Genomic DNA, 24,934 nt, shown 5'->3' on the forward strand with positions numbered 1-24,934 from the left:
TGCCTCGTGCAAAGTACACATTACGTATTCGTGGCCTGCACTTGTTGTAAAATCTTTCCTCTCCCCAATCGATGTTTATCACATGGTGACATTTTTACTGTGGGCAGGTTATGTAGCTGCTGCTAGCTGGTTTGGCTGTTAGAGACAGCAGTAAACAGCTAATTCCTGTCTGTGAACCTTGTTACATTGTAACAAACTGCCAAAAATCCCACGGTCCCAGAGCTTCTTGTGGGAGGGGTTTCAGCACAAAATCAGTCATACAGCGCCCCCTGATGGTCTGTTTGTGAAAAGCAATATATTTCTCATGTAAAAGGGGGTATCAGGGGTATCAGCTACTGATTGGGATAAAGTTCAATTCTTGGTTGGAGCTTCTCTTTAATGGCCCCTTTAACTACTTACTGCACCAGGTGCAGTATAATCACGGCCTGGCAAACTTCACCTGAAGTACCAGGGCCGCAAAAGTTAGTCAATGGGAGCGGGCGGCTTCCGCGCTACCGTTACTGCTGGTTAGCGGGGACTTCAATGAATGGGAACGCGTCTATGAGACGCCTGCATTTATTGTATCTTCCTGTTTTTACTGTGCATGTATACCGGCCGATTCAGGTCCTTACGTACGTGAATTGGAAATTATGACTGTGGTCAAATAATAAAACTACATCAAAAAGCATTTTATTCAATACAAATACCTACATATACATCTAAAATTAACAATTCCACTCCCACACTCCCCCATAGTATCCAAATATATATAATTACATAAAAAAATACATGAATAGTTGCCTTAGGGCCCTTTTCCACTAGCAGTCGCTAGCGTTCACGCTGAACGCTAGCAATTGCTGAATCGCAATTACCGGCGATTCCCCGACGTTTGCGGCCGCGATTTTGCTATGCTATGCACTGCATAGCAAAATCGCGGCAAATATCGCTCCGCCGCGCGTTCGCGGTCCCGTAAAAAACGAATCGCGGTAGTGGAAATGACCTACCGCGATTCCTATGTTAAAAAGCAAACCGTAGCGATTGTAAAATCGCTAGCGGTTTGCGTCTTTGCGATTCAGCCAGCGCAAACACGCTGGTGGAAAAGGGCCCTTAGGGACTGAACTTTTTTTAATAGGTATGTGAAGAGGGTATAAAACTGTGATTTTTTAATTTGCGGGCTTATAATTAGTGATGGACGCAAAACTGAAATTTCCAAATAAAATATTGGGGCCATACATTGTACTAGGGAAATATTTTAAACGTTGCAATAACCGGTACAAATGGGCAAATAAAATGTGTGGGTTTTATCCACAATAGAACGTTTTATTTTAACACTACAATGGCCGAAAACTGAGAAATAATGATTTTTTCAATTTTTTTCTTATTAAAATGTGTTTAGAATAAAGTAATTCTTAGCATAATGTACCTCCCAAAGAAATTCTAATTGGTGGCAAAAAAAACAAGATATAGATCAAGTCGTTGTGATTAGTTGTGATTAAGTTATTGGCGAAAGAATGGGAAGAGTGCTGACAGGTGAAAATTGCTCTGGTCCTAAAGGGGTAAAAACCTTCAGTGGTCAAACTATAGTAGGAGACATCAGACTACAGGTGGCCACATACGCTACCATTTTTTTATATTTCTTTTCAATTTGAGAATTACAATCAATTTTTTCTCATTGTATCATTTGAAAAATCTGATCAATGTATTGCAGTTATGTTTTTAATTTGTCACCAATTATGAACAATTCACAAAAAAAAGTCACAAAAATCTGCCACTCCTGATCTACCTTTGTCGAAAAACACGCCCCCAGGAAATTCAGATTTCTTGAACGAATTTAAAAAAAAAAAAAAAAAAAAGCTTTCAATATTTCTGTACAGCCGATTGTTTTTATCAGATTGCTGTAAAATTAGATCATTTCATTGTGTGTGTGGCCACCTTGTAGCTAAGGTAGAGATTAGATGGTGAAGAGGGAAAAGGTTGTACATTAATAAGGGCGAAAGACCCTTAAAGGGAACCTGAAGTGAGAGGGATATGGAGGCTGCCATATTTATTTCCTTTTAAACAATACCAGTTGCCTGGTAGCCCTGCTGATCTGTTTGCCTGCAGTAGTGTCTGAATCACACCAAAAACAAGCATTTAGATAATCTTGTCAGATCTGACAATAATGTCAGAAACACCTGATATGCTGCATGCTTGTTCAGGGTCTATGGCTAAGGGCCCGTTTCCACTACAGCGAATCTGCATGCGTTTTATGCATACAGATTTGCACAAGGAATAGAAGTGGATGGGCCTGTTTCCACTTCTGCGTGATTCTGTGCAGTTTGTCGTGCAGAAAAAAATCTGCCCGGCAGACCCATCAGAATTCGCACGCCACACATGAGATTTGTTGGTAATGTAACTAAATAGGAAAACCGCAAGCGTTTTAGTCTTGCAGTTTTCCCTGCGTTTCGCCGTGCGTTTTCATTTAAAAATCCATGTCAAAGCATGCCGGTATTGACATAGTTAAAATCGCGTTGCGCAAACCGTGAGCATTTCCGCGTGAAAATCCGCATAGAAAAGACAACGAAACCGCAAGAGGATTCGTTGCCTCGATTTTCCTGTCAAAATCACACCACACAAGTGGAAATGGGCCCTAAAAGTATTACAGGCAGAGGATCAGCAGGATAGCCAGGCAACTAGTATTGTAAATGAAATAAATATGGCAGCCTCTATATCTCTCTTGCTTCAGACATTTTTATCCAAGGTGTTAAGGTGGCCACACACCATACAATTTTTTAAATATCGGTTCAATTCAAGAATAGCAATCACATTTTCTGACTTATTGTAACTTTTCAAAAATCCAACCAATGTAACACACACACACACAATTTTTCCTCAATTATGATAAAAATTATTGGAAACTCTGAGAAAATTGCTTGTGTGTATATAGGAATAAAAACTGACATTCTACCACATACTATTCAATTTCCATAAAAATTGATCAGAAAAATTCACCATTCCCGATCAACTTTTATCAAATAAAAACCGGAAATCCGATCGGATTTCTTGCTCAAATTAAAAAAAAAAAAAAAGCATTAGATTTTTCGGGAAATACGATCTTTTTTTATTGAATTGCTGGAGAAATCTGATCATTTTATTGTATCATGTATTGTACCTTTAGGAAAATCTGTGGCCACCATCACCAGTGTTGACACGGCCTGCCCCCAGCTCGGCAGCCGCCTGGGGATGGGCCGAAGCGACACAGGTGGGGGTGAACACAGCGTTCAGAACACTTTAGAAAAAAACGCCACAGCAGTTCTGCCAATGGAGGGGGTGGAGTTTCAGACCTCTATTGATTCAATAGAGGTCTGAAACTCCACCTCCTCCATTGGCAGAACTGCTGTGGCGGTTTTTTCTAAAGTGTGAGGGGGTGAGTTATTACCTCTGACTCACCCCGATCCTTGCAACTCTTACACAGAGCTTTACATCAAAGCTTATTAAAATTACAAACTCAGTACACCGATTATAGACTGTATAAAGTGCTGCAGAAGAAGCCTGCACTGTATGAATACAGAATACTGACAAATGTTGTTGCGCAAATCTAATAATTATTTCTGCAGCCTGTAAATGGGTGGCTATTGCCACCATAACGAGCTGTCATGTTGAGCCTTATCTTCTTGCGTGCAGCACACACGGACACGGTGTTAACAGTTCACGTGCTTCCTCTCTTCTTTTGTATATTTCTTTCGGAGCTCAGACATGTTGAATTTTCCCATCTGTTCTCTTTCACTTCTATGGCAATGTGTGCCCATCCCCTCCGTACTCCTACTGCAGCTGCAGTCTGATTCCCTGCTATCCGTGTTTACACCGCCATTGCCCATCTAAGGGAAAAAAAACACAGGATGTATATACGAATTATGCCTAAACACAATACATGTGAATTTTATCTATTTAGCTAGCAGATCAATCCTGCTCTGTGTACATTCTACCACTTATACCTGCCAATTCCTAAAGCCCACTTTCAGTTAACATTTTATGTTAGTTTTGAATACCATCCAAAGCTGTTTTTGATTTTTATTGTTTTGTGTCTGTAGTTTGGAGAAAAATCCTCACTTCCTCCTCTGACAAGTATCAGAATAATATTTGCATATGGGCCAGTTCACACAGACGTCCCCGTGATGCCAAAGCAGCCAAACTATGGCCGTGGCACACTGGGAAGCGCCGCTGGAAGCTGCCAAATGCCCCCTCCTCCCCCATGTAGTCCTGGGCTCCTTTGTCAATGTTTTCATGATCAACAGTTATTTTGTGTTTTTTTCCATTTACTAATTATCACACTAACTGGTATCATCCTCTCACCAATCTGCTTGGCGATATATGGTAGCACTATCCAGCCTTGTACAGGTCTACAATCTTTTCTCTGACATCTTTGGACTGCTCTTTGGTCTTGGCCATGGTGGCTAGTTTGGAATGTTTGATTGAATGATTGCTCCTGGGGACAGATGTCGTTTATACAGTTCCTGTAACAAACTGGGATTAGGAGAACTCCCTTATAAATCCGACATGTCCGATTGGGATTCGATTCGATTCAATTCGATTTGCCATTGTTTTGCAATGGCAAATCGAATTGAATCGAATCCCGATTGTAAATGTCGGATTTAATCGGATTGTAAATAGAATCGTAATCGAATCACACAAAGAATCGTATCGTGTAGATGGGGCTTTACAGAGGGTGCTCCTAATCTCAGCTCGTTACCTGCATTCAGTGAAGACACCTGGTATAAGGATCTGCGCATGCAGATCCTTATCAAGACAAAACAGAAATAAGAGATCACTTGTAAGGAAATACTGAGATCTGCATAGATTGGATTTAAAGGTGAATAAATGTGTTTATTTACAAAAGTGCAAATTAACATCTATGCGCACACAAGCAATATGCATGCAATCATACAATGACAACAGTGCACCGATATCACCCTGACTAAATAATATTTACAACAAATATACAAGACACGATTCACACAATATACACTCACCTAAAGGATTGTTAGGAACAGCTGGTCAATTTCTCATTAATGCAATTATCTAATCAACCAATCACATGGCAGTTGCTTCAATGCATTTAGGGCTGTGGTCCTGGTCAAGACAATCTCCTGAACTCCAAACTGAATGTCAGAATGGGAAAGAAAGGTGATTTAAGCAATTTTGAGCGTGGCATGGTTGTTGGAGCCAGATGGGCCGGTCTGAGTATTTAGCACATTTCACGCACAACCATGTTTACAAAGAATGGTGTGGAAAGGGAAAAACATCCAGTATGCGGCAGTCCTATGGGCGAAAATGCCTTGTTGATGCTAGAGGTCAGAGGAGAATGGGCCAACTGATTCAAGCTGATAGAAGAGCAACGTTGACTGAAATAACCACTCGTTACAACCAAGGTATGCAGCAAAGCATTTATGAAGCCACAACAAGCACAACCTTGGGGCGGATGGGCTACAACAACAGAAGACCCCACCGGGTGCCACTCATCTCCACTACAAATAGGAAAAAGAGGCTACAATTTTCACAAGCTCACCAAAATTGGGCAGTTGAAGACTGGAAAAATGTTGCCTGGTCTGATGAGTCTCGATAGAGTCAGAATTTGGCATAAACAGAATGAGAACATGGATCCATCATGCCTTGTTACCACTGTGCAGGCAGGTGGTGGTGGTATAATGGTGTGGGGGATGTTTTCTTGGCACACTTTAGGCTACCTGAGCATTGTTTCTGAACATGTCCATCCCTTCATGACCACCATGTAGCCATCCTCTGATGGCTACTTCCAGCTGGATAATGCACCAGGTGAAAAAGCTTGAATCATTTCAAATTGATTTCTTGGACATGAAAATGGCTTCACTGTACTAAAATGGCCTCCACAGTCACCAGATCTCAACCCAATCGAGCATCTTTGGGATGTGATGGAACGGGAGCTTTGTGCCCTGGATGTGCATCCCACAAATCTCCCATCAACTGTAAGATGCTATCCTATCAATAAAATATGGGCCAACATTTCTAAAGAATGCTTTCAGCACCTTGTTCAATCAATGCCTCATAGAATTAAGGCAGTTCTGAAGGCGAAAGGGGATCAAACACTGTATTAGTAAGGTGTTCCTAATAATCCTTTAGGTGAGTGTATACACAGTAGCAGCACACAGGAACACGGATCACACGATCTATATACACTGGCAATTCAGCAGAATCAGCACACAGGAGAATAGTCATACAGGCCAGGATCAATGATCAGAATATCAGAAGTCTACAGACAATGGCAAGAGAGTAATCAGACAAAGCAGGAGGTTGATACCAGGAGATCAATGCAGATACAGGAGGCAAGGAGTTGGGAACAAGGTACAAGGATGGTGACCAGAACACTAGGCCCACTAGCACAAAATGATCTAGCAATGTTCCTTTGCCACTGCACAATGGTTAGGTGACTATTCACAGAGTTCCACACAGGAGGTGAGACCTCTGCTGGTGGACAGCAGAAGTTCCTGTAAAGTCCACAATGCTGCCACCAGCAGAAATTCAAGCAGCATGACAGTACCCCCCCTCTTCAGAAGCAGCCTCTGGGCACTCCACCAGATCTCCAAGTTACACCCACCTGAATCTCAATATGGCATAACGAGCAGCAGGTGCCAATGCTGGGCAGGCAAGGAGAGCCTGTAAAGTAAGTGACTGGAAAGAGTCACACAGAATAATGGTGTTGATATCAGACTGCAAACCACCAGGTAAGACTGTAGACTTGGAAAACGGTTGGAGATCATCAGATGGAACAACAGGCTGAGCAGCAAATTGAGCACCACCAGGAAGAACAGCAGACTGGATACCAACAGCAGGGACAGCAGACTGGATACCATCAGCAGGGACAGCAGACTGGATACTATCAGCAGGAACAGCAGACTGGATACCATCAGCAGGAACAGCAGACTGGATACCATCAGCAGGAACAGCAGACTGGATACCATCAGCAGGAACAGCAGACTGGATACCATCAGCAGGAACAGCAGACTGGATACCATCAGCAGGAAGAACAGCAGACTGAAAGCCATCAGGAGCAGCAAACAAAGTCTGTGATAGCTGTGCCACAGTAGAAGTCCATAATGACCAGGTAGCAGCAGGAACACAAGTCTGTAACAACTGGACAGCAGCATAAACCAGAGGAAACTGAATGCCAGCACAAGCATGTAGTAACTGAGCATCATCAAAAGTCTTTGCAAACAGGATGCCAATAATAGCTTGCAGAAACAGGGTGCCTACAAAAGTCTTTAGAGAATGCATGCCAACCAAAGTTTGCATAAACTGGGAGTCAGCAGTGGACCATGAAACTGGCGGGACTCAAGGCTGAGCATCAGGAAACTGGACGGCATGAGGCCGGAAAACATCTGGCAGAAAATTAGGCTAGGCAATAGCCTGGAGACCAGCAGGCAGGGAAACATACTGCTTAGCTTCAGACAGGACAGCAGCAGGCTGAACATCTGCAGACAGGGAAGAAACAGGCCGAACAGCTTAAGACAGGGAATCAACAGGCCGAACGGCTTCAGACAGAGAAGCAGCAGGCCGAACAGCTTCAGACGGGAAGCAGCAGGCTGAACAGCTTCAGACAGGGAAGCAGCAGGCTGAACAGTTTCAGACAGGGAAGCAGCAGGCTGAACAGCTTCAGACAGGGAAGCAGCAGGCTGAACAGCTTCAGACAGGGAAGCAGCAGGCTGAACAGCTTCAGACAGAACCAGCAGGCTGAACAGCTTCAGACAGGGAAGCAGCAGGCCGAACAACATCAGGGATTTGAGCCGTTGGCTGAGCACCTGGCTGAACGTTGGCTGAGCACCTGGCTGGGCCATTGAATGAGATCCCAATGAAGCCTGTGCAGGCTGGATGCAAAGCTCTGCAGGCTGGATGCAAAGCTCTGCAGGCTGAATGCAAGTCTCTGAGGGTTGGATGCAACACTCTGCGGGCTGGATGCAAAGCTCTGCATGCTGGATGCAAGTCTCTGAGGGTTGGATGCAAAGCTCTGCGTGCTGGATGCAAGTCGCTGAGGGTTGGATGCAAAGCTCTGCAGATTGGATACAAGGCTTTATGGGCTGGATGTAAGTCTCTAAGAGTTGGATGCAAGTCTCTGAGGTTTGAATGCAAGTCTCTGCGGGCTGGATACAAGGCTCTGCAGGATGGTACACTGTAGGAACGGCAGGCTGGCACACTGTAGGAATGGGAGGCTGACACACTGTAGGAACGGGAAGCTGGCACACTGTAGGAACGGCAGGCTGGCACACTGTAGAAACGGCAGGCTGGCACACTGTAGAAACGGCAGGCTGGCACACTGTAGGAACGGCAGGCTGGCACACTGTAGGAACGGCAGGCTGGCACACTGTAGGAACGGGAGGCTGACACACTGTAGGAACGGGAGGCTGACACACTGTAGGAACGGGAGGCTGACACACTGTAGGAACGGGAGGCTGACACACTGTAGGAATGGGAGGCTGACACACTGTAGGAACGGGAGGCTGACACACTGTAGGAACGGGAGGCTGACACACTGTAGGAACGGGAAGCTGGCACACTGTAGAAACGGCAGGCTGGCACACTGTAGGAACGGCAGGCTGGCACACTGTAGGAACGGGAGGCTGACACACTGTAGGAATGGGAGGCTGACACACTGTAGGAACGGGAGGCTGACACACTGTAGGAACGGGAGGCTGACACACTGTAGGAACGGGAAGCTGGCACACTGTAGAAACGGCAGGCTGGCACACTGTAGGAACGGCAGGCTGGCACACTGTAGGAACGGGAGGCTGACACACTGTAGGAATGGGAGGCTGACACACTGTAGGAACGGGAGGCTGACACACTGTAGGAAAGGGAGGCTGACACACTGTAGGAACGGGAGGCTGGCACACTGTAGGAACTGGCAGGCTGGCACACTGTAGAACTGGCAGGCTGGCAGGAATCAGCTGGAGACTGCACAGCATGAATGAAGGCTGTGGGAAAATATTTCTTATACAATAATACAATACAATAACATTTCTATGGCGCTTTTCTCCCATAGGACTCAAAGCGCTTAGGCTCTCTCAGATTCAGTAATTAGTAGGATGAAGTATTCACACAACAAAAGTTATATTTCTGCAAATGACAAACTGAACAGGTGGGTTTTCAGTCTGGATTTAAACACGTCCAGGGATGGAGCTGTCCTGATCTGTTGAGGTAAGGAGTTCCAAAACGTAGGGGCAGCATGACAGAAGGCTCTGGGACCAAAAGTTTCCAAGTGGACTCTGGGTATGACTAGATTATTAGAACCTGTTGATCTGAGAATGCGGGGATTGCTACGCAGCTGCAACATATCTTTCATGTATCCAGGGCCTAGATTATTCAGGGATTTAAATGTCAGTAGGCCAATCTTGAATAGGACCCTCCATTCTATAGGTAGCCAGTGAAGGGAGTGCAGGACTGGCATTATGTGGCAGTGACGGGGTTGGTTGGTTAGCAGTCTGGCAGCAGTATCCTGTATCAGCTGTAGGCGGTACAAGACCTTTTTGGGAAGGCCAGTGTAGAGAGCATTGCAGTAGTCCAGTCGGGATGTGATGAAGGCGTGGACTAAGGTTGGCGGATCTTCTGGGGGTATGAGGTGCTTGATTTTTGCAATGTTCTTCAGGTGAAAATAGGATGATTTCACCACAGCAGAGATTTGAGTTCTGAAGTTTAAATCCCCATCAATTAGAACTCCCAGGCTACGCACATTATCAGAGCTGCATAGATCTGTGCCTCCTATTCCCAGTGGTGAAGACTGCAAGTTAAGTTGTTTTGTTATCATGCTCTGCCCTCCAATCAGAAGGACTTCAGTTTTGTCTGCATTTAGTTTCAGCCAGTTGTCATTCATCCATTTCTGTAGTTCACGTAAGCAGGCGTTTATAGTTAGAGTTGGGTCTGTCACACCAGGCTTGAAGGAAAGATATAGTTGGGTGTCGTCTGCATAGCAGTGGTATGTCAGGCCATGTTTTTGGATTACTTTTCCCAGCGGTAACATGTAAATCGTGAAAAGCAGGGGAGAGAGGATTGAGCCCTGGGGCACCCCATACTTAAGTGATACAGGGGTGGACAGGAAGGGCCCCATAGACACTTTGTGGGTTCTGCCACTCAAGAAGGATTGGAACCACTGAAGAACTATGCCATCAATGCCGCAGTATTCCTGTAGCCTGTTTATCAAGATGTCATGGTCAACTGTATCAAAGGCTGCAGAAAGGTCTAGCAGTATGAGGATCGAGCACTCTCCTCTGTCTCTTGCCATGAGCAGGTGGTTGCATATTTGGATGAGGGCAGTTTCAGTGCTGTGGTGTTTCCCGAAGCCAGTCTGGAATGGGTCATAAATGTTGTTTTGTAGGATTTTGGCTTCTAGCTGGAGGTAAACAGCTTTTTCAATTAGCTTGCCCAGAAAGGGGAGGTTAGAGACAGGTCTGTAGCTGGTCATTGCATCTGGGTCCAGGGAGGGTTTTTTGAGGAGAGGCATTATGATTGCTTCCTTCAGTAAAGCAGGAAATATCCCTGATTGTAAGGAACAGTTAACAGTTTTGAGGAATACCGGTACGAACAGGTCGGGGCAGTTCAACATGAACTGTGTTGGGCCAGGATCCAGGTCACAGGTAGTTAGGCGGACGTGAAGGAGGATGCTTGATGTGACTTCTTCATCATTTTCTTTGAAGTTTGACCAAGGTGTTACATTGTCTCTGCTAATGGTCTTCGGCGCTCTATTAGGTTCAGATGCTGTAAGTTGGATGGCGGACCTTATAGCGGAGACTTTGTCTGTGAAGAAATGGGCAAATTGGTCACAGAGGTCCTTTGAAGACTCGATTTTAAGTTTTTGACATGCCGGGTTGCAGAGTTTTTCCACTGTGTGGAACAGTTGGGCTGGTTTGTTAACTGCATTTGCAATCTCTTGTGATAGAAAGGATGATTTTTTTCCCGTGATTACCTTTTGGTAGCTCTTCAAGTGGAGGATTAAGCCTTGTTTGTCTTCTGTGGACTGAGATTTGCGCCACAGTCTCTCAAGTTTCCGGCCTTGTCTTTTCAGCTCTTTTATAGCGTTATCAAACCACTGTGCATGATGTTGTGGAGTAAGATATTTGGTGTGCAGAGGAGCAATGGTCTCACAGGTGGAGGACACACATTTGTTGTATTTAAACACCAGAGTATCAGGGTCCAAGCTGGAGTCAGTCAATTCATCAAAGGTAAGGTTATCTCGGATATGTTGAGGTGTTAGCCCTTTTAAGCGGCGATATTTTATTTGATTCTTGACCTGGTGTTTGACAGCTGGTATTGAGAGGGAGAAGTGGATAGTGTGATGGTCTGACCAGGCAACAGGATTAATTTCCACATTGGCTATTGACAGACCAGTATGGAATATAAGGTCCAGAGTGTGACCTTTCCTGTGAGTAGCAGAGCTGATTGATTGGAGGAAGCCCAGTTCATGTAAGGCACAAGGTAGCTCTATTCCAAATTGTGAAGAGGAGTCATCCACCCATGTATTGAAATCTCCAAGAACAATCCATCTGGGGTGTTCCAGTGTTAGGTTGCATAGGAGGTCTACAAGTTCCTTAAGGAAGTCTGAGTATTTTTCTAGGGGGCGGTAGATCAGCAATATGTTAATGTTTTTCTCAGCTGAAAGTTGCACCCCCAAGCATTCAAACAAGTTGGTAGGACCTACAGTAAGTGGTCTGATTTTCAAAGCTGATCTAAAGCAAAGTGCAACCCCTCCTCCCCTGTGTTCTTTCCTGTTGCAGTATATCACGGAATAGTTTGTTGGCACAGCGGCCTCCAGGGTGGTGCCAACTGGTTCAGAAAGCCAGGTTTCAGTCAGGCAGGCCAGATCAGAAGACTCTATTAGATCATGTATGATTGCTGTTTTGTTGTTTATCGATCTGACGTTACAGAGGACAGCCTTGATGGGGCTACCCTGGGAGCTAGGGTCTGAGATTGATGACTCCAGGACAGTCTCCAGATGTGTGGCTGTCATCTCTGCTGGATTGTGCTGGAGCTATTAGGGTTGTTGGCTGGGTGTACTCTGTAGATTTTGTCACAGAGTTATTTTGGTTCTGCAGTGAAGAACGTCTTTTCACACGTCCTCTCGATCCTCTCTTTGTCTTTCTGAAGATTCCAACAGACTTAAGTAGAATTATTGTTGATTTGTCAATTGGATAAATATTTCTTGGTTGGTATACAGCGAGAAGTGTCTGTGCTGAATATTGATGTTTACACATTAGGATGGACAAGAGACAGCTCAGGGCTCCTGCTGAGAAAGGCCCTATTTAGAGTCAAGGTGTGAACTTTCTCAGCTGTGGCTGGTATCCTGCAGAGATCAAAGGGCCTGTATAGACTGAATTGTCCTTACACAGTGATGTATGGATGGACAGCATGGATTTGAAAACACAGTCCTTTGTTTAGGAATTTGAAGATATAATATATAATATATGTAGAAAATTATAGTCTATTGAGCATAGATGCTGTAGATAATCGATTAAAGTTACTCACAGGATGGGAGAGGGCGGGCACAAAGAGGCAGAAAGTCTTTAAGGTCTCAGGTCAATTCCAAGGAAGGTGTGCAGTGTCCAGAAGTGTGTGATACCAAGGAAGATCCAATCCAGCTTAAATCTTTGCCATCCCAAGTAATCCAGGTGTTCTGAAAGGTTATAGGTGTTGCTGGAGAAGTGCTACATTAGAATCCACTTAAATTTTGGTCCAGTCTTTCCATTAAGAGGTTTAAAGTAGCAGAAATGAGATGTAATGTCTGGAGCAGCCTTAGAGAGCAGCAGCACCAGTCTGGGCACGCTCTTCTTTTTGAATGCATGATTAGTCTTGAACAATGTTGATATAGGAGTCAGGGTCTTTTAAGTTACGGAATCAATAACATGAGCGTTTCTGGAAGTGGTTGCTGTAAACAGGGACTTAGATTTTGGCATGGTATCCATTTTTTGCCAGGACCAAGGTGTAGTTCTGACAGCAGTTTGTAGTGAGGTCACTTTACATTGGTCAGGGTAAGAGTTATGGAGAAGGTTAACAGTAAGAGGGAGAAAGTGGAAATCAGAAGAAAGGAGTTGGCGCCAGATGGCAATCAGAGCAAAAACTGGTTCACACTTGCAAAGTCTTTGCTTCCACAAAGATTCAGTCACATGAATACATGCAAACACATATTCCTCTTCTTTCTCAATATAAAATTCAACAAAACCTTTCCTATCCCTTTTCAAAAAATCAAACAAAAAGTCAATCTGATAAGAGTTAAAAATAAAGTCTAATGGTTGCTTGACTGGTAATACATTTTCATGTTGTCTGACTGCTGCGGGCTGAATGTTCTGCACTAAGTGAGATGCATTTGGTGAATTATTTAAAGGAGGGGAACAAGGACCTGAGCTCAGGATTTCTTTATAAGCAAAAATTAAGGCAGAAGCTGGTTCATGCTTACAAAGTCAATTTGCATACAGAGTTTCAACACCTTGCAAACATCTGGTCACAAATTCATCACTGTGTTACTGTAAAAATCAATAAAGCCTTTTCTGTCTCCTAAATACCCATAATAAGCATTAATCTGTTCAGAAGTCATATTAAAACTGGCTTGACCTTTGCAGTTTCCTTAATCATTTGAATCATACAAAACACTCGAGCATGCATCCACATTCAGTTTAACTTTATCTAAGCAATACATGTTTAATTTGGTATGTGTCAAAGATTGGTTTAGAACTAAGGCCCCGTTCACACTTGCGGTTTGAGTCCGCAAGTGTCCGGGGGTCCGGGTCCGGGGGCCGCAAAGAGACCATACGGGTCTCTGCGGTGGCCACAAGTTGCCACAAGTTGCGGATCCAGAATGTATCAGTTCCGGCTACAATAAAGTAGCCAGAACTAGATACATTGCAGTGCCAGAAAGGCACCACAAGCATGGGGGATACCGGCGTGTAGTCTGGGCCCCCCAAGTTGCATAGGACCGGTGCTGGAAGCATCCGGTCCTATTGCCAGTGTGATGAGAACATCCGTTTCTCATTGCACAGCATGGCCGCATGTTCAGGTCAGGATCAGGCCCGGGTCCGCAGCCGCAAGGGGATGTACGGCAAAAATGGAGCATGTTGGAAAAAAGCCAGATCGTCCTGGAGCTGCGTTCCCAGATCGGATCCGGACGGTCGCACGAGTGTGAATGGGTACATTGATTAACAATGTATCCATTCACCATTCGCTGTGTACGGAGCGTTCCGGGTCCGGGGAAGCCGGACCTGGAACGCTAATGTGAACCGGGCCTAAATTGTTTTCTAATTGAACTAGGCTGATTTCTTGCTGGCACAGGAGGAGATTTGAAATACAACATGTCCTTCCAGGCAAATAACAACGATGAGGTCTTCTCAAATTTGCATTCTCTTAAATCAATTAATGATTGAAGGGACTTGACACAAGCTTGCATAATATTTTTGTCTTTCTTAGAATAAAAGTCAAAGAAAGACTCCCTGTCATCTTTCAGATTAGTAGTCAAAACTGCAATATCAGATGGGCTAAATGGTGGATCAAGAAAATTATCCTTGGATAATTTACTTTTCAGCAACCAATTTAAAGAGGAACTCCAGCCTAAACAAACATACTGTCATTAAGTTACATTAGTTATGTTAATTAAAATAGATAGGTAATATAATCTCTTACCCACACTGTTTTAAAAGAACAGGCAAATGTTTGATTTATGATGGCAGCCATCTTTTTGGTTGAAAGGAGGTGACAGGGAGCAGGAGACACAGTTCCAACTGTCCTGTGTCCTGATCACCTCTCCCAGTTGCTAGGCAACGTGAACAACAACATAGGAAATCCAATCATGCTCTGCACAGCATCAGGGAAAAAAAGCCTGGGATTTTTTCCTTTGATGGGTGGAGCTTAGCTAAAAATGCAGCTAAAAATGATGTTTTGGTAAGAAAAGCAAAGTTCTGATGCTGTGAAACTGTTAAAGAAACACCAAGCCTTTTCAGTTCTGCTGAGTAGATTTTTAGTCCGGAGGTTCACTTTAAGGACCTGCAACAGGCACATCTTCTGCAGACAAGATTTTCTATTTTACATATTTTTGCACTAAATCAATTGCTGAAGATGCTTTCTTGAGTAAGATGCAACGTACAAGAAGGAATAACTTTTGTTATCTTCAGCGACCAAGGCATAGTAATGTACATCATCAAAATTCAAGTTCAAATCCATGTTTGCAGACAAGAGCCCTCAGTTTTTCAGTGATCAATGAATTTGGGTAAGGCTAGATCATTATGTAAGGATCTGCACATGCAGATCCTTATCAAGACAAAACAGAAATAAACAGGTATCATTGCCCTCCTATTGGACTGATTTGTGTAGTCTCCCATCAGGTCCATCTGTGGTGACCTGGATTCTCACTGGACACTTTATAGACAATTGGAGAATGGTTTATTGTAAATTATGCCAGCGTTTATATACTTTACATTGCAGAATCGCTAACACTAATCGCTAAAGATAAACTCGAAAAATGCTGCATGTCCTGCGTTTTGCCATTTGGTAATTGCACTCGCTCCAGTAGAATTTAGCCCATCCATTAGCATCAGCTGAGCGTTTAGGGAAATCACTAGTGTTTTGAATCGCTCCTTAAATCGCTCTAGTGGGTTTGAGCCCTAAGAAAGGAGTGATTGTATAGATCTGAAACAACACATACCCTATGACTGTACATTTTGTAAAATATTTTTTTATTATTATGGAAGCTGCAGTTGTTCCTTTTTGTTATGCCTTTACTCATGATAAAGCATTGACTATATGACCCAACAGGGGTTAATTATACCCTTTTATGATCACTGATGGACCATTGTTAGGGGTCTGTACACACCTTCCTTTTGTGCGATTTCTGTCTAATTCCCTGCACGAAAATTTGGATGCAGGATTACGGTCCATTGAAATCAATTAGACATGGCACCCTAGTGGAAATGTAGCCTAAGGGTGCATACACACATTCAATTATGATTGGCCAATCACTGGCTAATTTTACAACTTCCATGTAGTATGAGGGCTAACAGATCTTAGATACTATGAACAAAATGTGCAGGTAAGCTCTCATACTACATGAAGGGGGCAAAATTGGTCAGTGATTGGCCAATACAAATTGGATGTGTGTATGCACCCTAAAGCATGTGAGCTTTCAGCAGTAATGATGTTTGGTAAGACAACACGTGGAGAAGCATCATGTGATCAGTTGGATGAGGCAGCAGAATTTTAAGGCTCTGATTTTCTGGTCAACGTCATGCGTTATAGCTGAAAGTGATCACAGCAAATTGTAGTTCTGCAAATCTCTCAGCTGATCAAACTGATCACATGCAGCTCCATGAGACAGACACAAATGTCTATGTATTGTTTGTCGGGGGCAAACTATGGCCGATCTTCAATCCATGCTTTAGCTGGGTTTTTAAAGCTATCTGAACAAGTCTATTGTCTCTAATGTCAACATACAAATACTCATCAAAGGACCTTTTCTCTGCCTGCCCTCTCAAGGAACAATTACAAATTAACACCTCACTAGCTCTCCTCTTAAAATCCTTTGGGATACTCAGGAAACGCAGAAGGGGGAGGAGAGGGAGTGGATCCAAAAATAAACACCAGGGAAGCCACACCAGGCAAAGGATAACAAGTTTGACAGTGAAGCCTAAAAAACATAGTTGTCCCCAGAAAAGCTCAATCACAGCCACACTCTGCAATGCCAGGTCGATAAATAATAAGACTGCAACTATACATGACCTAATAGAGCTCTCTGATTTGACCTTTTTGACAGAGACCTGGCTTGGGAAACATGCAGGCCCAACTCTTGAAGCAACCGTGCCGACCAATTATTCAGTCCTGCACTGTGAGAGACAAGTCCGCAAGGGTGGGGGGGGGGGGGGGTTGCCATATGCTTCAGATCCTCTTTGAACATAAGGCCCCTGCCCATAGGCCCCACTGAAACCTTTGAATGTCTTGCTGCCCAACTGTCAGCAGAAGTAAACATCAACATATTGCTCATATACCGCCCCCCCCCCCCCCCCAAAAAAAAAAAATATGGTCCAGCCTTTCTTAAAGAAATCTCTGAACTCTTATCCTGCCTAACAGTGGAACACCCCAGATGGATCATCCTGGAAGACTTCAATGCATGGGTGGATGATCACGCCTCACGCCTAGGAAGTGAACTACTTCTCATAATGAATGAACTGGGTTTCTCTCAGGCTGTCTACCTCCCCACCCACAAGAAAGGGCACACCCTGGATCTTATATTTCATTGTGGACTTTTGATATCACACATGAATATAAACCCAGTGGTATGGTCAGACCACCACACCATCCACTTCTCTCTGACAGCACCAGCAATAAAACACAGAGGGAAAGAACTCATAAAATACCTTTCTCTGAAAGATGTCTCACCCCAGCACGTTCAGAATATCCTCAACTTCGACGCATTAACCAATCATTGCGCAGACCCAGACTCCATGGTCCTGATGTACAACCATGCAGTGTCATCTGCCTATGACGCCCTTGCTCCAGTTCGCATTAAACGGTCTACACCACTTCACCATGCACAGTGGTTTGACAGCTCACTAAAGGACATAAAGAAAGAAGTGCGCAGACTAGAAAGGAAGTGGCAAAAATCTCAGAATTCAAAAGATAAACACACCCTTGTCTCTCACCTGGAAAGCTACCAAAATGCGATCACCAAGAAAAAATCCTCCTACCTATCACAGGAGATCGCAAAGGCCGCCAACACACCAGCCCAGCTATTCCGCACAGTTGATAGACTATGTAACCCATCCTGCCTAAAGCCTACTATAGCTCCCTCAAAGGAGCTATGTGAGAAATTTGCGTGCTACTTTGCTGACAAAGTATCCTCTATTCGGTCTCTCATTCAGTCCACAGCACCCAAGACTAATGCAACTCCTGGAAATGGCTGCAAAAACAACCTAACACCCTGGACTGACTTCAAAAGTATTAGTGAGGAAGAGATCTCAGACATCCTCCGCCGCCTCCGCCAGACAACCTGCGACCTGGACCCTGGACCAACTAAACATATGCTGAAATGTCCTGACCTGCTTGGCCCAGCATTTCACAAAATAGTAAATTGCTCTCTGCAAGCAGGGAGGTTTCCTACCTCTTTAAAAAAAGGAATCATCAAGCCCCTTCTTAACCACTTGAGGACCCACCCTTTACCCCCCCTTAAGGACCAGCGCTGTTTTAGCTGATCTGTGCTGGGTGGGCTCTGCAGCCCCCAGCACAGATCAGGGTGCAGGCAGAGCGACCAGATCGCCCCCTTTTTTCCCCACTAGGGGGATGATGTGCTGGGGGGGTCTGATCGCTCCTGCCTGCCGGGTGTTGCGGGGGGGGGGGCACCTCAAAGCCCCCCTCCGCGGCGAAATCCCCCCCCCTCCCTCTCCTACCTGGCCCCCCCTGGTGAACCGGGCTGCACAGGACGCTATCCGTCCTGTGCAGCCAGTGACAGGCTGTCCCCTGTCACATGGTGGCGATCCCCGGCCGCTGATTGGCCGGGGATCGCCGATCTGCCTTACGGCGCTGCTGCGCAGCAGCGCCGTACAATGTAAACAAAGCGAATTATTTCCGCTTGTGTTTACATTTAGCCTGCGAGCCGCCATCGGCGGCCCGCAGGCTATTCACGGAGCCCCCCGCCGTGAATTGACAGGAAGCAGCCGCTCGCGCAATACTGCGTCGCTGGTCCTGCAGCTGCCACTTTGCCGACGCACGGTATAAGCGTGCGGTCGGCAAGTGGTTAAAAAACCTTCCATGGATCCAGATGCAATGAGCAGCTACAGACCTGTCTCCAACCTCCCCATCTTAGGTAAAGTTATTGAAAAGGCTGTCTATCTGCTACTTGAAACCAGGCTGTCAGTAAACAACATCCTGGACCCTCTACAATCTGGCTTTAAGAAACACCACAGCTGTGAAACAGCCCTCATCCAAGTCTGCAACGACCTGCTCATGGCAAGGGACAGAGGGGAATGCTCCATCCTAATCCTGTTGGATCTCTCAGCGGCTTTTGATACAGTTGACCATGAAATCCTGCTTAACAGACTTCAGGAGTACTGTGGCATCAGTGGATCAGTCCTCCAGTGGTTCAGATCATTCCTGACTGACAGAACACAGACCTATAATGTCCAAACCTGCACCTCTACAAACCTGCACCTCTACAATTCGGAGTGCCACAAGGATCAATCCTATCCCCTCTGCTGTTTGCAATCTACATGTTGCCACTCGGTACACTTATCCAACGACATGGCCTGACGTACCACTGCTACGCCGATGACACACAGCTATACCTGTCCTTCAAACCTGGTGGAACAGACCCTACTCCAAAAATAAACTCTTGCTTAGCTGAGCTACAGGCATGGATGAATGATAACTGGTTGAAACTGAATGCTGACAAAACTGAGGTCCTCTTTGTCCAAAGCCAGTGCTCGCCATCAAAACAGCTCTATCCTAAAGCAACACCAATCAGGATTGGGAATTCGGACATAAACAGCTTCAACCTTGTGCGCAGTCTTGGCGTACTAATCGATGGGGATTTAAGTTTTAGAAACCAAATTTCATCTGTAGTTAAATCTTCCTACTTTCATCTGAAGAACATTGCAAAGATTAAACATCTGATTTCCCCAGAGGATCTTCCAACCCTAGTTCACGCCTTCATCACATCACGGCTGGATTACTGCAATGCCCTTTATGCTGGCCTCCCCAAAAAGGACCTGCGTCGCCTGCAATTAGTGCAGAATGCTGCTGCCAGATTGCTAACAAACCAGCCTCGCCACTGTCACATTACACCGATCCTTAGCTCACTGCACTGGCTACCAGTAGAATGGAGAATACTGTTCAAGATTGGACTGCTGACATTCAAATCCCTGCACAATCTGGGCCTTGGATACATGAAGGACTTGCTGAAGCTGCACCACACCTCTCACAACATCAGATCAGCTAGTTCTATAAACTTGGTCACTCCCAGAGTGCACCTCAAAAAATCTGGAGATAGAGCCTTCTGTCATGCTGCCCCTACTCTTTGGAACTCCCTGCCACAGCCAGTAAAGACAGCACCATCCCTGGAGCTATTCAAATCCAGACTGAAAAGCCACCTGTTTAGCCCGGCATTTCCGGACTTATAAAATTCTTCCTCTGTACCACAATGGTCTGGGCCATGCTTTTGCGCTTTGAGTCCTATGGGAGAAAAGCGCTCTACAAATGTTATTTGTTGTTGTTTAATAATGGTCAGAAAGTTCCCTATCACTATCTAAGCCAGCACTGACTGGAGGGTTTGTGCTATAGCAAATATGTATAAAATAATCAACGCAGGTCTAATCAATCAATAGAGTACTTTAATGTGACATTCCTTGACTGTTTGATATCTTCACATACTTTAAACCACGTGATTACCACCATCAAAAAGGGAAATGAAGGCTTATAAGCCAGAAACAACCCACATTATAAGGTTGTGTAGAAAGCATGAGCAGTCTCGGCATCTACAACTACTTCTCTGGCGGGGGAGGGGGGGTTAGGGGGAGAGGGGACTTGGGTCGGCATCTACAAAAACCAAATGCGCGGAGACGGACAGGACCCTTCCCCTCCATAATTCTAGATGGAGGGTAGGGTGTTATATCCTGTGCTGACACTTCTGGGTGGTAGAGGGGGTTTATTCTCTATGCAGACACTGGTAGGAAAACTACGTCACCTGTTATTATTAATTCTGTGGGGGGAGGGGGCTTATTACACTGCCACTGATACTGGGTGGCAGCTGGGAATATTATGTGCACTTTTTCTACCACTGATTCTGGTTGAGGTACTATTTGCGTTCATTTATGTTCACAATGGTTCATATTGGCTACTTATGTTATTTGTAGGACATGTCTATATGATGTTACCTTGAGGATGATCAAAAAGGATCAGAAATAGCAGACTTGCCACCTTCTAGACCAAAGTAACAGGGGATGGTATGAGAGACTAGCGCTATGATTAGTGATCAGAGGTGCTGCATTTCCTACCCTCAGCGTATACACGGGTCAATAATTTTTTCCAGGTTTTTTAGGTAAAAGTTGTGGGGGAGGGGGGGTTGGCTTATACTCGAGTATATACGGTAGTCATTTGATTTAATTACTATAGCTTAATCTAAACACCCTATGTGTTATAAAAAAAAATATCCAGCTGTTACACAGGATGTTTAACAGGTCTTACCTCCTGCTTGTACCTCATTAACGAAATCAAGAGGAAATACATTGCAGCAATAATGCACAGGCCAATGCAAGTTATAAAGTGTGTCGCTGAAGATGCAGAGTCATCAGGCCAATGCAGGTAATGGAGAAGAGATGCTGGATAGCCGAGGTATCCACATGGGTTTTCTGGTTCCTCTGGAAGAAACGGGCTGGAAATGACCATCCATGAAAAATGTGGAACGTAATGGCAAATCCTAGGAAATGGCATTGTGGGATTGGACAAGTCCTTCAGGAATTATGCTACAAACGGTGCTTTTCCTGATTTGTTTCTTCATCCAATACTTCTATAATGCCTGGAACTGTATGCTGTCTTGTGATGTCATCCACCATGTCATGTGACCACCATAAAACAAGATTGCTGCATAATGAGAAAGCCATGACTGAAGCTGATAGGTGATGATTGCACATACTGTACAATTACTAACAAATAATGATTAAAGCTGTATCCTAGACAGGCATAAAAAAAATATCACATTTTAATCTAGTTGTGTGCTTGAGAAAAAAATGATTAAATTAATTTTATATGTACACATTAAATGTATCAGATTCTGTCACTGAGTTTATTCTGTTGAAAGCTTAAAGGCGTTCTCTTGACCTTTTAAAAAACAAAAACTGCCACTTACCTGGGGCTTCTATCGGCCCCCTGCAACTGGAATGTCCTGCGCCGTCCTCCTCAGATGCGGCGTTCCCCGCCGCCGGCAGCGGTGTAATTAGTCATCTAACTAGACGAATAGAAGTGCGGCTTACTGTGCAGGCGCAGTACAGGAAAACTGTGTTTGCGCAGTAAGCTCCCGCTGGTAGCGGGCACACGCGCAGCTGCACTTCTATTCGTCTAGTTAGACAAATAATTACACCGGGACCAGTGGCTGGGAACGGAGGATCTGAGGAGGACGGCGCGGGACATTCCAGCTGCAGGGGGACGATCGAAACCCCAGGTAAGTGGCAGTTTTTGTTTTTTAAAAAGTCAAGAGAACCCCTTTAAGGGCCTGTACACACTGCTGCGCTTGCCCTGCATTTTTAAAATCGCATGTGATTTTTAAATCGCAAAGCCTTTGTGAAAATAGAAAAATCTCATTGCACCAGTGTGTACAGGTCTTCACGATTTTCATGATTTTTCATAAGACCTTGCGATTAAAAAACGTATGCGATATTAAAAGGGCAGCAGAAGCGCAGCAATGTGTACAGGTCCTAAAAGACAACTGTAACGAGAGTGATATGGAGGCTGCCATATTTATTTCCTTTTACACAATGCCAGTTGCCTGGCTATCCTTCTGATCCTCTGCCTCTAATACTTTTAGGCTAGTCACACACCAGGACGTTGCGTTTAGGGGACGTTATAGGGTACATAACGTGCCCCTAACGCAACGCCTGGTGCTCTCTGGTGTGGACGTCAGAGTGAGCCGCGTTGTGCAGCTCACTCTGGCGTCCGTGATGCGTACTCTTGGACGCATGCGGCATCACGTGGTCCCGCCGGCCAATCACCGCACAGAGCGGCCGCTCCAGGAAGTAAACACTACACGTCACTGAGTGCAGTGAATATTAATTAGCCATGTGCCCGGCCGCTCTCCCCTCCTCCCCAACATGGCTGAGCATGTGCAAACAGTCTAACGCGGCTTAGCCGCGCATAACGCACAGCATGCAGCACTTTGCTGCATTACAATGTAATGCAACGTGGGCAGTGTGAACAGCCCACTTGTGTTACATTGCTGTGCGTTGGGGGAGCGTTACAGGCTGCACTAACGTGCGCCTGTAACGTCCCTTTGTGCAAGAAGCCTTAGCTCCTAAACAAGCATGCAGCAGATCAGGTGTTCCTGACATTATTGTCAGATCTGACAAGATTATCTACATGCTGGTTTCTGGTGTTATTCAGACACTACTGCAGCTAAATAGACCAGCAGGACAGCCAGGCAACTGGTATTATTTAAAAGGAAATAAATATGGCAGACTCCATATTCTTCTCACTTCCGTTGTCTTTTAAAGAACTGTAGTGAAAAAAAATAATGAAAAAAAATGGCATATTTTCGTTTACAATATTAATTCATAAATGATTTAGTCAGTGTTTGGCCATTGTAAAATCTTTCCTCTCTCCGATTTGCATTCTGAAATTCATCACAGGTGGCAACATTTGTAGTCATGCCAGGTGCAGCTCTGCGGAATGTTTGTTTTTACGAATTCCGAAACCAGTGAAAATAATGCCTAGACTCCCAGAATGCTCTGGAAGGAGAATTCCCCATAGCTAAACAGCTAGGCTAAGGCCTCTTTTCCGCGAACTGTTGAGCTGTGTGCTCAGCGAGCAGTTACCAGGCAGCAGTCAGCAGTTACCAGGCAGCAGTGAGCAGTTGTGAGAGTCTGAGAGGCATTTCACTGCCTGTCAACAGTTCGTGGAAAAGAGGCCTAAGTGTCACTGGGAGGGCGGGGCTACATACCAATGTATAGCTATAGTAAGCATTTCTGATGCTGAAACCAGGAAAATGACTTTGAAACTGGGTATCCTGAATATTTTGCTGCATTTTACTATAATTCACTACAGAAAGAGCTCACTATTGTGCAGAAAGGGAGAGCACAATAGTGAGCTCTTCAGCTGGTTGGTGATCTGCAATAATCGTCAGAATAGAGATATGTGAGCACATTTAAGGGTATATACACTAAACAGCAGTAAGCAGAATAGCGTGTATGAGGGCTTGTTTCCACTGTTGCGACGCGATTTCGCCGGCATTCCGACGCTTGTAAAAACGCATGCGGATGCGTTTCCGCATGCGTTTTTACCCGCGATTTCGCGTGCGATTTCGCATGGCAGGGTGCCATGCGAAATTAACCATGACACTGCCAGAGCAAAATAAAATTGAAAAAGGTGCGAAATCGCACGCGAAATCGCGGGTAAAAACGCATGTAACAAACGCATGCGTTTTTACTATTAAATACATTAGCGGCGATTCGCATGCATTCCACTCGCAGGCGAATTCGTTGGCTCTTTTGTGCGTTTTTTTACCGCTGAAAAAAACGCACCTCAACAACGCTACAGTGGAAACAGGCCCATCCACTTGCATTACATGTGCGAATCTGCATGCGTTGGACGCATGCAGATTCGCGATAGTGGAAACGAGCCCTAAAGTCTTACCCACAATGAGTAAGGGACGGCTTCTACTAAGCCAGCGTGCGTCTTGCAGGACATGCGCCAACACTAGTATTGATGCGAGTATGCATCTGTATCATTTAGCCGTGCCATACATGGCTATAGGGATTCAGGTGTGTGCTGCAGCAAACTACAGCATGCCGCCCAGAATCAGACTGCAGTGCAATGCAGATGGCAAACCATTTCCCCACAGGTGGGCCATGCAGGGAAACACTGAAGATTCGGCCCCATTCAGCCCTAGTGGAAACGGGCCCTAAAGCGTTGCATGTATTGTATTGCATTCTGCTCTGCTCATCGTGTGGTAAGGTTTTATGAATGTAAATGCAGGATGTGTTTACTGTTGTGTTATACAGTGATCATACGGCCTGCAGAGATTAGATGCTTCATAGACTTTGCTTTACAAGAAGGCATGGCCCATTCATTTCTTCATCCCTTCATCAGGCCACGTGTCATAGCTTGAAGAGCCAGAAATAGTGCAAGTCATAGTGTAATCAGCAATACTGGAAGAGACCGGGCTCCATGATTAAGAGAAAGAGTTTGATTTTTTTGTGTTTTGTTTTGTGATACTGGACAC

The 24,934-nt window shown here is 44.9% G+C and overlaps 1 protein-coding gene and 1 long non-coding RNA gene across 4 annotated transcripts in view; one reads left to right on the top strand and one right to left on the bottom strand.

Annotated features, from left to right (window-relative positions):
• ANKRD45 (ankyrin repeat domain 45) overlaps window positions 1–24,934 on the top strand; it is a 74,782-nt gene that overhangs the window by 31,248 nt on the left and 18,600 nt on the right. The window lies entirely within an intron of this gene.
• Window positions 3,542–24,934, bottom strand: part of LOC137521094 (uncharacterized) — a 30,039-nt gene continuing 8,646 nt past the window's right edge. For 2 of the 3 annotated variants that reach the window (XR_011022033.1, XR_011022034.1), the window contains exons 2-3: window positions 21,190–21,674; window positions 3,542–3,836 (exon numbers count right to left, since the gene is read on the bottom strand). This is a non-coding gene — a long non-coding RNA (uncharacterized lncRNA). The remainder of the gene's footprint in view (window positions 3,837–21,189; window positions 21,675–24,934) is intronic. The other variant, XR_011022032.1, reaches the window with a different exon arrangement.

The sequence above is a fragment of the Hyperolius riggenbachi genome, chromosome 6 (genome assembly GCF_040937935.1).
Source record: "Hyperolius riggenbachi isolate aHypRig1 chromosome 6, aHypRig1.pri, whole genome shotgun sequence".
Taxonomy (NCBI): domain Eukaryota; kingdom Metazoa; phylum Chordata; class Amphibia; order Anura; family Hyperoliidae; genus Hyperolius; species Hyperolius riggenbachi.